The sequence below is a fragment of the Eptesicus fuscus genome, chromosome 7 (assembly GCF_027574615.1).
Source record: "Eptesicus fuscus isolate TK198812 chromosome 7, DD_ASM_mEF_20220401, whole genome shotgun sequence".
NCBI lineage: Eukaryota > Metazoa > Chordata > Mammalia > Chiroptera > Vespertilionidae > Eptesicus > Eptesicus fuscus.
Genome location: NC_072479.1, coordinates 38,317,404 through 38,330,259, shown reverse-complemented (window position 1 = coordinate 38,330,259; position 12,856 = coordinate 38,317,404).

Sequence of the window (12,856 nt, the reverse complement as noted above, 5' to 3'; positions counted from 1 at the left end):
TATCTTCTTGTGGTGGGCCCCTCAGAGTGGGCTTCAGAATGGGGCTTGTAAAATTACTGTTTAATTAGATACTCAACTAGGCTGTAAGCACCCAAAGTCGCCCCCCTATTTTCCTTCACATTATAGGTCAGCATATTAAAGGTTGGTTTATTCCTGTAAAAATAATTAACTTTGAAAAGAAAATCATAGTAGAAGAATAAATATCTGATAGAATTTTGACACAAATGAGAGCATTAGCCCCTGTCTTAGTTCCTCAAATTATATAGTTTATCACTTAATATGTCTTATGCATAAGTTAAATGTTAACTATCTTCAGTTTGTTATTTTTATGGTCTTTATAAAGTATATTGCATATACTAAAATCATATTTACAATATACTCATTCCATGTGTTAAATTTACATTACAGTTCCTTGCAAGTGACCAAGAATACCTTCTTGGACAATAGTTCCTGCTCAAGTTACTAAGGTTTTTTCATGAAAACTAGACAAAAAAACAAACAAAAACCTTTATATCCAGTTTATTCTTATCTTGCTTAAACTTGTTGTCCTTTGATCAGCAAAATGTAGTATTTATTTGTAAAGAGGAAAGGCAAAGCATGAGACCTTACTTTACTGGATTTACATATTGATCATTTTGTTCTCCTTAAACATTTCATTTCTCCTTAATTTCTTGCCTGCAAATATACTCTCTGAGTACATTGTTTCATAACGCTGTTTCTTTCTTGGATCTTTCTCTTCTGTTTTTTACCTTAACCAGCGCTGTGTTGGAAGCAATTTATATTAGCTTAGGAGAGGTATCTGGTCTTTGGCTTTGGCTTTTGAAAGGTAATCACTAAGCCTTGGAAAGTCCTGCCTTATAGGGGCTTGCCTAGGGGCTTTGGACAGCCAGACGGTAAGATATGACTTAGGGTGGGGCTCTGAGCCACACAGTGCAATCTGTGGGATTTGAGAAACAATATGATGTAGAGTGGGGGCTTTGGGCATAAGGGGCTGAAAATTGAGACTAGCCCCTTCTTTGGTCAACTATCCCTACAAGATAGCTCTGTTAAAGACAACAGCTACCTGATTAGCTATGGATATAAGGGTTCAGCAAACATCAACAAAAGCATTCCATAGGAATTGATAAACTATAAATACTTTTAAATAATGAATATTGTATATTTATTAATATTATTTGAAAACTTTATTACACATCTTTTATATCAGTAAAATTTATAGTAAATTTATATACTTATATACACGTGTTTGTTTGTTTGTTTTTAAGAAAATCTGTTAAACCTTTATCAGTGCACCAGTAACTTTACTTATTGAAGTTCCTATTCATTCCTCTGGTAGGCAGTTAGACAGACATGAGCAGAGCAAGGATGATGAGCCAGGTACAGGTCTCCAGGGTGGAAAGCAAGGGACAATTGGAGGGTGAGACCTCATCCCCAGGGTGACCTTTCCTCCCCTAGCATATCACTAGTCATGCAGGTAGAACCCCCTGACCTTTCTCCCTAGAGATAACATCTAGACCTCAGTTGTATTTCAGCTCCAGGCCCAGAGAAGCAACAAAACCAGCCACAGCTGCGCTCAGGACCAGCTACATTGAGTAATAAACCCCTGCCCTGGCACCCACCAATCAACCAGTGGAGACCACAAGCCTAAAAGGACACACCTAGAAAACTGCTGAATAGTCTATTGAGATCTTCCCCTGGGACCTCCCCTAAACTCTCCACATTAAAAACCCTTAGGATGGAGGACCCAGAGCGTTGCCGCTCCTGGGAGCATGACTGAGGCTTCTGAAAAACTTTAAAGTCCTTGAGGAATATTACTATTGTATATATCAAAATAGAATATTCATGGGTGTCTAGTCATGTACTTAATATATTTAAGTGATATGTGATTTTTGGACTAGAACACGTGGTGTTTCCCTGGGCAGACGGGTTCTCTGGAAGTCTGACAGAGTCGAAGAATAAATCCATGGACAGAAGGTGGTATAGCAAAAGTGAACATTTATTAAAGAACAAGTACAGACTCCCACGTGGGGAGGGGGAAGAGTCCACCGAGTCTCTGTTTCCATGGTTTATAAAGGCTATAGATCTTGGTGCCTTGATATTTCATCTGATTGGTCATTATTACCTTGGACTAGTTACTATAGTATCTTCTGAGCTCAAAGGTCGAACCTCACATCCCCCTCCTCCTTATTGTTTTCCTATTCTCTTTGGGCTTTCTTCTCCTTCTGGATGAGGGGCTTCCTTCCTTTTATTTTGTAAATATAGACCTTCTGCTGTTCCCAGTTCCCTCATTCTATGGAAATGTACGTGTTGCAGCTTTCAGCTTCTCTGTTCTATGGAAATATACCTTCTGCTGCTCTGCAGCCCCGTGCTTCCTCCATGGTCCCCTTAATTTCTAAAATATGTCTTTTTCACCCCTAAAAATTCCTGTTTCACAAGTAAAACCTTACAAATTGCACTAAAACTCAAGTCCCAATAAACTTAAATTATCCCAATATTTTAAGTTGTGGACAATCTCAAATTTAGATACTCAGCTCAAGATGATCAGGTGACAGAAAACACACACAGACACACAGACACACAGATACTTTTTTTTTTTTTTTCAGTTGAAAACCACTCAGAGAATTTTCTTTGATACTTCAGGCCCAAAATATTGCCTATTGACTAGTCCCCATTGCTGGAAAAAAAGTCCCTTGTTGAAGTGCATTTTCCAATTACAATATCTACACTAATAAAAGAGAAATATGCAAATTGACCATCACTTCATGACACCCACCAACCAATCAGGAGTGAGTATGCAAATTAACTCAGCAAAGATGGCGGCAGCCCCACCCCTGAGCAGCTCTGGGCCTCTGGGCAGCACACATGCAGGCATGGAGTGGCTGGGTGGGTGGGACGCCTGCTATGAGAGGGAGGGCAGGGGGCGGAGGGATCTATAGGAGCGGCGTTCTAGCTGGAGCGAAGACTGAAGGCTCTGGCCAGAGCCAAGGCCTGGGTCCCGGGTGCCAGACAAAAACCAGTGCCAGGAGCCAGGGGAAGGAAGGCCTATTGCATGAATCTTCATGCAACAGGCCTCTAGTTATAAATAAAAATAGTTTTAATCTTAGATGCTAGTGACCTTGAATCTACTTCTTCAGACCACATGGTTAAACCTTCAGCACTCACATATACTCACACACATTATCATACGTATTTATTAAAAGTTTATAAATAATAGTAATAAAAGAACCATGATGTTAGCAGTTAAGAATTTGAAAGAGAAGTAAACTGAGGCACAAAATACTTAGAATATATAAATTACCCAAGTAATCAATAACAACAGAAGTGAAAAACCCATCACTAATATTCAAATTTAAATTCCCACTTAAAAAATTAGATGTCTTTAATCTAAAGTTCTCCTAGAATTTAAGTATAATGAATAATTCTAATTACACCACTAATTCAAAAATTAATTAATTACATGCCTTAAGAAGGCCAGCTGTATTAGCCCTATTTTACTGATCCAGTTGGCTGTTACTAAGTAACAAACCAACCCAAAACCTTAATGACACAACTAAACAGCTTTATTATGCTCCAGACATCAAGGAATTTAGACAGGCACAGAGGGATAATTTGACTCTGGTCTGCCATGTCTGAGGTCTCAGGTGAGAAGACTCAAAAACTGGAGAGAATCACTCTGGAGTAGTCTTCACATACTTGCCTGGGGCTGCTGCTGTCTGTTGGCTGGGAGCTGAGGTTGAATACCAGGAAAACTGCATGTGCCTTCTTCATGTGGTCCGGGCTCCATCACCACATAGTGACTAGGTTCCAAGAGCAAGCCCCTCAAGATGACCAGGCAGAAGTTAGATCATTGCTAACAACCTGTAGTCACAGGTCAATTCAGATCCAAAAGGAGACAACCTCAGCCCGCCTCTCATTGAGAGTGTCAACTTCATCTTGGAAGAAGAGCTTGTAGGAAGGGAGATGAAGTGGCAACTCTCTTGGAAAATACACTCTTCCCCATTTACTAACAAGCTGAGGAGAAGCAAGTAGTGCATTTTGGGGTAGATTTTCAAAATGAATAAATGCGAACTTAATGAATATGAACCAGATTGTACTTTTACTAAGGTTTTTGCTTTTTTCTGAGTTGAAGCCACAGTGAATCTTAGAGATTAGTCCAAAGCAAAACAAATGAATCGATAATAAATGGAGAGGCAACCCCAGATAGTGGGCAGAGCACAGATGCTGACATCAGATCGCTGAGTTCCATTCCTGAGCGAACACTCACTCCCTGTATGACCTCAGGCAAGGTAACCTTTCTGTGCCTTCGTTTCCTACTCTACGGGTTATGATAATGTCTGATAACTCACGATGGGAATTCAACAAGTTAATAATTGTATAGCATAGTGCTAGGAACACATTATGCACTATAATCGGGAAAATTAAAAACCTCACATTAACATTTACATATCTGAGCAGCAACAATCTTTGTGTTTTTAATCTTATGCACTAGTTGTTTTTCTCTCTGCAAATCACTTTCCAGTAGTGCAAACTGGGCCTTCTGATTTGGCAAAGGTATCATCAGTAGCAAGTCCTACAGAGACCTCCCCAAAGCAGTTGTATTGTAGCTAATGAGTTAGCCCAAATGCTTCCAGTGGTGGAAAACATAGAAACAGTTAAAAAGAGCATAGTTTTTAGCCTGATTCTCTGATAAAATTCATAAGTATGCAGGCAGGAGTAAGAGAGAGAGCATCTATTTATTCTCCTCTAAAGTTGTGACAAGAATCCCTCTACTGGTGAATTTGCAATTAAAATATTCTCTATCCCACGCACAAATATTCAGCTTTATCTGCTGTCTGCACTCTGTCCATTACCTAAACCTTGTGGAAATAAATGACATTCCCTTGTGCCACCATTCCTTCACATAAATTGTCATTTTAAATGGCAAGAGATTAAGAAAACTCTGAATAGTGAGTTTTCCGATATTTCCAGAGTAAATAAATTGCAGTAAGAAAAATTAACTTCCTCTATCAGAGTAATGTTATCAGTAATCCTGCCTAAATTGAGAGCAACACCATCCATGGAACTACACAGAAACATTACAGAATATATTTAGGATTCAAATTTCTACTGACTACTATTTGGCGCAAGCATTTATTGTCAAAGGAGAAAGGAAGGGTTTTCATCTCAGTGATGTATAAAAATGAAACTGAGGCAGAGCCACAGGAGGGAGAAGAATATTTTTTGAAAACTGTTGTTCTCTATGGACTCAAACATGCAGCAGCAAGCAAAAGAAAAATAGTTTTCAAAGTAAATATATTCTCTCTAAAAAAATCCTCAATCCTTTAAACAATAACTATATCTGAGGAATGTATAATGAACCACCACTCACAAGACACCGAGTACAATAACAACTAAAACTTACATTGTCTCTAACCTCATGGAGCACACAGTCCAGTGAGAAAGATATTTAGGAATCAATAACCACATAAATGGTCACAAAACTGAAGATCTGGCCCTGGCCCATGTGACTCAGTTGGTTAAGTGCTGCCATGCATCAAGAGGTCATGGTTTGATTCCCCGTCAGGGCACTTGCCTGGGGTTGTGGGCCCGCTCCCCAGTAGGGGATGTAAAGTAGGCAGCTGATCAATGTTTCTCTCTCTCTTGCCCTCTCACGTCCTTTCTCTAAAATCAGTTTAAAAAGTATATTAAAAACAAACAAACAAAAACAACCCTGCAGATCTGGTAAAAGCTGCAACGTTCATTTAATAGGGGGATTTGCTCTAACAAGGGATGCCAGAGAAATCACTTGAGAAATGAGATGTGGGAGGCTGGGTTGTTCCAGCAGAGTGAGGGGTATGACCAAAAGCCCCAGCAGTGGAGGGAGCTGGGTGTGCTGAGGCCCTGGGAATGCCTGTGCACAGTGAGTTCTTAGAGGATGGCGGGCGGTGTGTGGGGCTCACTAAGACTGTAAGGTAGGGAGGCACCAAGTGGTGCAGTTAGTTGCTATTTATATAACCTCCTTAAATGAACTAAATATTTCTTTGGTGATGGTGAACTCTGCAGTGCCTTTGGGACAGTGTGCCCCTAGATATAAAAATCTGTTACAATTTTTTTTTTCTTCTTCTGAAAATAGTTCAAGTCTTTAAAGTTCAAGAGGGAATAGAGATGTGAGGAGATCAGTAATGAGATTATTATGCTCTATGATGAAGTAAATTAAACTACGTTGTAGGCAGTTGAGATGGCAAGACATATACCCAGAATTATCTTACCTTATCCTAAAACAATCTGAAACATTATTTTTGGACTGGAACCCAGATTCTTTGTCTGCCAGAATTGAAGAATGAATCCACGGATGAAAGGTGGTATAGCAAAGGTGAAGATTTATTGAAGAACAAGTACAGATTCCCACATGGGGAGAGGGAAAGAGTCCCACAGAATGGATTCCCATATGGGGAGGGGGAAAGGGTCCCACTGAGTTCCCTTTCCCTATGGCTTATAAAGGCTGCAGATCCTGGTGCCTTGATATCCCCTCTGATTGGTCACTATTCCCCTAGACTGGTTACTATAGTAACTCCTGGGCTCAAAGGTTGAACCTCACATGGGACGTGTGAGGTTTTCCTCCCCTCCTTCCTTATTGTTTTCCTATTCCCTTTGGGCTTTCTTCTTCTCCTTCTGGATGAAGGGCTTCCTTCTCTTTATTTTGTAAATATAGACCTTCTGCTGTTCCCAGCTCCCTCATTCTATGGAAATGTACATGTTGCAGCTTTTCAGCTTCCCCTATTATATGGAAATATACCTTCTGCTGCTCTGCAGCCCTGCACTTCCTCCTCCATGGTCCCCTTAATTTCTGAAATTTCCTAAACCTGTCTTATTTTACCCCTAAAATTCCTGTTTAAATGCTACTAATGGTACCTGGGCACCAAAAAATGTCAAAGTCATTACAAATTCTGTCTTATCCATTATTTCCAATATTCAATGGCTTCTTAAAAAGTTCTCAACTTATCGTTTTTTCTTTATGCTTTTATCAGTTAATGACCTCACTTGCCATTTCTTCTAATTTTGTATGTTCAGACAAGAATAAAGTTTGGAAAGGGAAATGTGATTTGCAAGTCAATTCAACCGTGTCCCAAATTACTAAAGCTTTGTATGGTGGGGGTAGTACTTCCTACCACTTCCAGAAATGTGCTGACATACTCAACCCAGAACACTTTTATTAAATCCAAATAAGAAAAACAAATAATTGAGAGTGAAGAAGTAGTGAGTACTAAAAGTATTGAGGTGGTTTTGTCAATAAAAAGGAAAACAAACTTTAGTCTACTACAAAAAAAAGCAGAAATAAACCCACTGAGGGCACAGCAATAACAGCTTTGTTCTCCACCCCACCCACCCCCAGTTATCCTAGATAATAAAGAGGTAATATGCAAATTGACCCTTACACCCTCATGTCACAAGATGGCCACCCCCATGTTGTCACAAGATGGCTGTCCCCCTGTAGTCACAAGATGGCCAGCAGGGGAGGGCAGTTGTGGGGGATCAGGCCTGCAGGGGAGGGCAGTTGGGGGTGATTGGGCTGGCAAGGGAGCAGTTAGGTGTCAATCATGCCATCAGGGGAGCAGTTAGGGAGCTATCAGGCTGGCAGGCAGAGTGGTTAGGGGCAATCTGGTAGCCAGGCAGGCGAGTGGTTAGGAGCCAGCAGTCCCGGAGTGTGAGAGGGATGTCCGACTGCCGGTTTCGGCAGTTGGACATCCCCCAAGGGGTCCCAGATTGGAGAGGGTGCAGGCCAGACTGAGGGACACCCCTCTCCCTGTGCATGAATTTTGTACACAGGGCCTCTATTAAGTAGATAGGTAACCTGATCACTTAGAGCTAGTCAGGTCATGGAAATGAAAGGGACAGGTAACTAATCTCTCTCTTTCTAAGTTTCTCTACATAAGAAATCTTCCCCTCATGAGAAACCATAAAAAAGCTTGATCATACCACTCCTGTACTCAACATACTCCAAAAGTCCTCTTGTGACCAAATCTCAACATGACCCTAGCCCAAACTCGTGACTGGCAAAAATGCAATTAGATTTCAAATGAATGCCTTTTTTTCCCCCCAGTTCTGAATTGCCCCTTCTTTTAGGTTAACCACTAAATACTAATTTTAGTGATCACTGTTAATTTCCCACCTCAATGCAAATACATCAAATATAGAGTTGTAGGAGGTTAATAGGAAATATGTTAAGAAACCTGTTAAAAATTTCTAAGTTGAGTGACTAAGGAGAGAAACTTTTGTCACAATAGCCTGTTTAGATTCTCCTGCTCCTTTCCTTGGGATATAACATTGGGTCTAACCAAGTCATTCAAGCCAAGGGCCATTGCATTACAAGAGGACCTTGAGATCTAGTTCATCAAGCCCTTCAGCAACACCCAAGGCACTTGGTTCACCTCTCCGCAGACAAGGCAGAGGCTCAAAGAAATAACTGATTTAACTAAGCTCTCCTGTCAAGAATGAATAGTAATAACATAACTTCTGTTCTACCATTTATTGTACCCCTTTCACCCTTCTAATAAATTCCTTTTATCATTACTATTAATAATTGACTCTTTTAGGAAGCTTTCTATAAACCCAATTTATCCAGAAAGAATTAGGAATTTCTTAACTTTGCAGAGCTCTCACTTCAGACTTCTAGAAAAAACATATTTTTCTGTGTTTTAATTACTTTTTGTTTTTTTCAGAGAGAGAGTGGAAGGGAGAGGGAGAGACAGAGAGAGAGAAACATGCAACTGAGGCACATACCCTTGATGGGAATCGAACCCTTCAGTCTGCAGGCTGATACTCCACCTACCGAGCCAAACTGGGCAGGGCTTAATTGGCTTTTTATCTATCTTCTTCACTATACTGCACGTTTTTTTTCAGATTAAGAGTCCCTTTTTTTATTTCCAAGAACTTGCAAATTTATGCTCTGTAATCTTTTGGATGGATGAATGAATGCATAATGGACAGATTTGTGACAAGACTGATGATATAGTGGATGCTGTTACTGCTCACCTTGCCCCCTTTAACAGCTATGCCACCGTGTTTCCATCACACACTGCTGAAAGTGTTGGCCCTGATAACAATTCATACCTACCCCCTTCTCTTGAGAATTACTTTTGTTTCCATGTCCTTCAAATCTCATACCTCGTCCAAGGTCTGACTTTGGGTAGAATACTTGCCTCAAGGTGGAATTAACTCTACGGTGTAATTTGTGCTACACCGTATCCCTCCTACATCAACTGAAACAAGTCTCTAAGTGAGCTATACTATGCTTAGATCCCGCCCGCCAAATCTGATTCCCTTACTTCCCTGTTCCTGAGCACACTCCCATAAGTAATCATTTGAATTCCTCATGTCTGGCTTTACTTCTAGAGAAGTTGTCCTAATAGAAAGAATAGATAAATGAATGAATAGATGGATGCATGATTGAATGAAGCAACACGTTGGGGAGTATATGGAAATACATGAAGGCCAGGACTACAGGCAAGGATGTATCATGACTACTGGAGCTGGAGCTGGAGCTGATAGAAATATAATGAAGTTTGGAAGCAAAGAAATCAGATACAGGCATAAAATTATCCTGGGGCTATTCTCAAGGCTTGATAAAAAAAAAAGTTCGGATACGGGTCCAGACTCAATAAAAAGCTGGAATTTAAAAACACACAGCTTAGTAGGTCAGAACTAGATAGCATTTATACAATAGAAGTAAAATACAGGACTCAGAGCCTGTATAATCCAGGCAGATGGCCTGGGTAGCAGGCTCAGAAATATTGGAAATATCCCATCTAGAGTAAAAACCAATTTAAATTATTTCTTCTGAAAGCAAGAATTAGTCACAACATGCAGTGCTGCAACACTTCACTGCAGTAGTTTTATATCTGAACTCTTAAATCTTTTCAGTATCACAGTTTTAATCTGTAAATTTCCATTTAACCAATGTAATTGTTGGAGTCAACAGACCCCTCTCACCCCCTAAAAGTGTTTGTGTGTGAAGTAGAAGGTAGTTGTAATACTATATAGCAAATATATATATGGGAGTCTGTGTGTGTGACAAGCACCTGTATATTTCACTGTTCTAGCCTTCCTTGTTAAAAAGACAGGCATTTTTGTTTTGTTTTATTTTCTTTTGTTTTTCTGTATGCCCGCCGCTGCAGCACACACACACACAATCAAACCTTCCCAAGGGAGGACAGTCAGAGCCGCCTTTGCACAGTAATGGTATCTTTACTCTCACAGCTTTATCCCGTGGGGACATTTACATTTATAACACCCCTTAGTAGAATTCTAACTGTAACTAGAGCAGCAGACGAACAAGTTTTCTACAGAAAACTCAGATTTGCCAAAGTCAGTCTTGCATTTTAAACCTTGTTTGAATTTCAGCTAGAAATATTAAACCATTTCACAAGCAATCTCCATAATGAATCAAAATAATGTCTTGTGACAAGCTAACAGGTTCATGCAAAATCCCAATTTTATACAGGGTAAAGAATAAATAAACTAAATTCCTCTTATCAGGAATTTTGTGCAGAATGAATATATTGTAATTACTTTAAAAAATGCTCTTCCCACTGACAAGAGAATGAAATCTCCAGAAAATATAATAATTTAATTTAAAAAATATAACCAAAATATTCTAAATATTAACCTGACACTAGCTATCATTGATTTTAGTTATTTTTACCTGAAATATGTGTCTCCAAAATCCATTTTAAACAACTTATCAAAATTAAGTAACACCTGTACCACCCAGTATATGATTCTACTAGGAAATATTTTTCATAAATTATTGCCACGTTTGTACATATCCCTCTTATAGAATTTCCAGTGCCTGAAATGCTGAAATTTCTCTGAAGGCAATATTCCCTGAAGACAAATTATATGTTTATGGCATTGATTGTGGTGATGGTTTAACAGATGTATATTTATCTCCAAACTCATCAGATTGTATACATTAAATATGTATTGCTTTTTGTGGATTATCATACCTCAATTTTTAAAAAATCAAGCTATAAGAGTTTAAACATATTAAAAGAAAGAAAACTATCTTAATAACACACAGAGCATGAAGCAAGATTATTGGAATACATTGATAAATATATTTTCTATAATAAATATTTTCAAATGACAAGAGCTGATATTCATAAACCAAAACAGGAATAATAATTCATACAAATATAAAATAATTTATGCATCCTATATTATAAAAGGCTAATATGCAAATTGACCAAACAGTGAAATGACCAGTCGCTATGACACACACTGATGACCAGGGGGCAGATGCTCAATGCAGGAACTGCCCCCTGGTGGTCAGTGTGATTCCACAGGGGAGCACCGCTCAACCAGAAGCCTGGCTCATGACTGGCAAGCGCAGCGGTGGTAGTGGGAGCCTCTCCTGCCTCTGTGGCAGCGCTAAGGATGTCCGACTGCTAGCAGGGAGGGAGCCTAAGCCATAAGTCAGACATCCCCTGAGGGATCCCGGGCTGTGATAGGGTACAGGTCGGGCTGAGAGACCCGCCCCCCCCCCCCAAGTGCATGAATTTTGCTAACTGGGCCTCTAGTATTATAATGATTGAAAGAGAACAAAGAGATATGATACAATGGAAGAAAAATCAGTGAGTATGATGATAAGTCACTGTGAAAAACTCTCTGATAAGGCAAAAGGAAAGGATGAGAAGGTAGATGACATGAATATAAAGCTTATGAACTATTAAATAGAAGTACACAGAAGTAGAGGTCAATAAACACATAATGGAGTTCCTGAAGAGAGAAACAAAATAAACAAATACAGATAAACATCCTTGCTCACATATACACACATAGGAGGATACATTTCATAAAATGACAATAAATGTCAAAAAAATTAAAGAAAGATTAGAAACCGCAGGTTGAAATGACTCATAGAGTGCAAAGCATTTATATGAAGAAAAACTAAGGTACACATTTTATAAACTTAAAATGGAATAAAAGCTTCCAGAATAGAACAGATTACCAATAAAGCAGTAAGGCTCATAGAGGCATCAGAATTCTCAAGAGCAACATCAACTGTTTAAAAAATTTTTTTGAGTAGTAATTTTAAAGTGGTTGATGGAAGGTAAGCTTGAACTAAATTATATATTCAGCTCAATTTGTGTTAGATAGTTGAAAGCTCAGAAAATTAGCCACTCAAAGATCTGCTTTGAGCACACTATTGGGAAAATAATAAAATATATAAGTACAGGAAAATGATGAAGAAAGTATGAAAGTAAAAATAAGTAACTTTATAAATAGTCAAGTAAATATGTCTGTATACACATACATATATGCATATACACATATACGTACAATATATGTTCAGAACACTCCAGAATGAAATTTTTAGGCAAAAGAAACAAGATGAGAGCTGGGGAAGATGGAATAATCCTACCTAATAAAAGAGTAATATGCAAATTAACCACCACTCTGCTACACCCACCAGCCAATCAGAGTGAGTATGCAAATTAACCTCAACCAAAATTGCTGCCGCCACAGAGAGCAGGAGGGAAGCTTGGGTTTCCCCAGCAATAGAGGAAGCCAAGCTTTCCACACACCCTGGTGGGCCAGGCCTCCACTCAAGAATACAAAGTTTCGCCGAAACCGGTTTGGCTCAATGGATAGAGCGTCGGTCTGCGGACTGAAAGGTCCCAGGTTCGATTCCGGTCAAGGGCATGTACATTGGCTGTGGGCACATCCCTGGTAGGGGGTGTGCAGGAGGCAGCTGGTCAATGATTCTCTCTCATCGATGTTTCTAGCTCTCTATCCCTCTCCCTTCTTCTCTGTAAAAAATCAATAAAATATATATTTAAAAAAAAAAAAAAAAGAATACAAAGTTTCAATTATA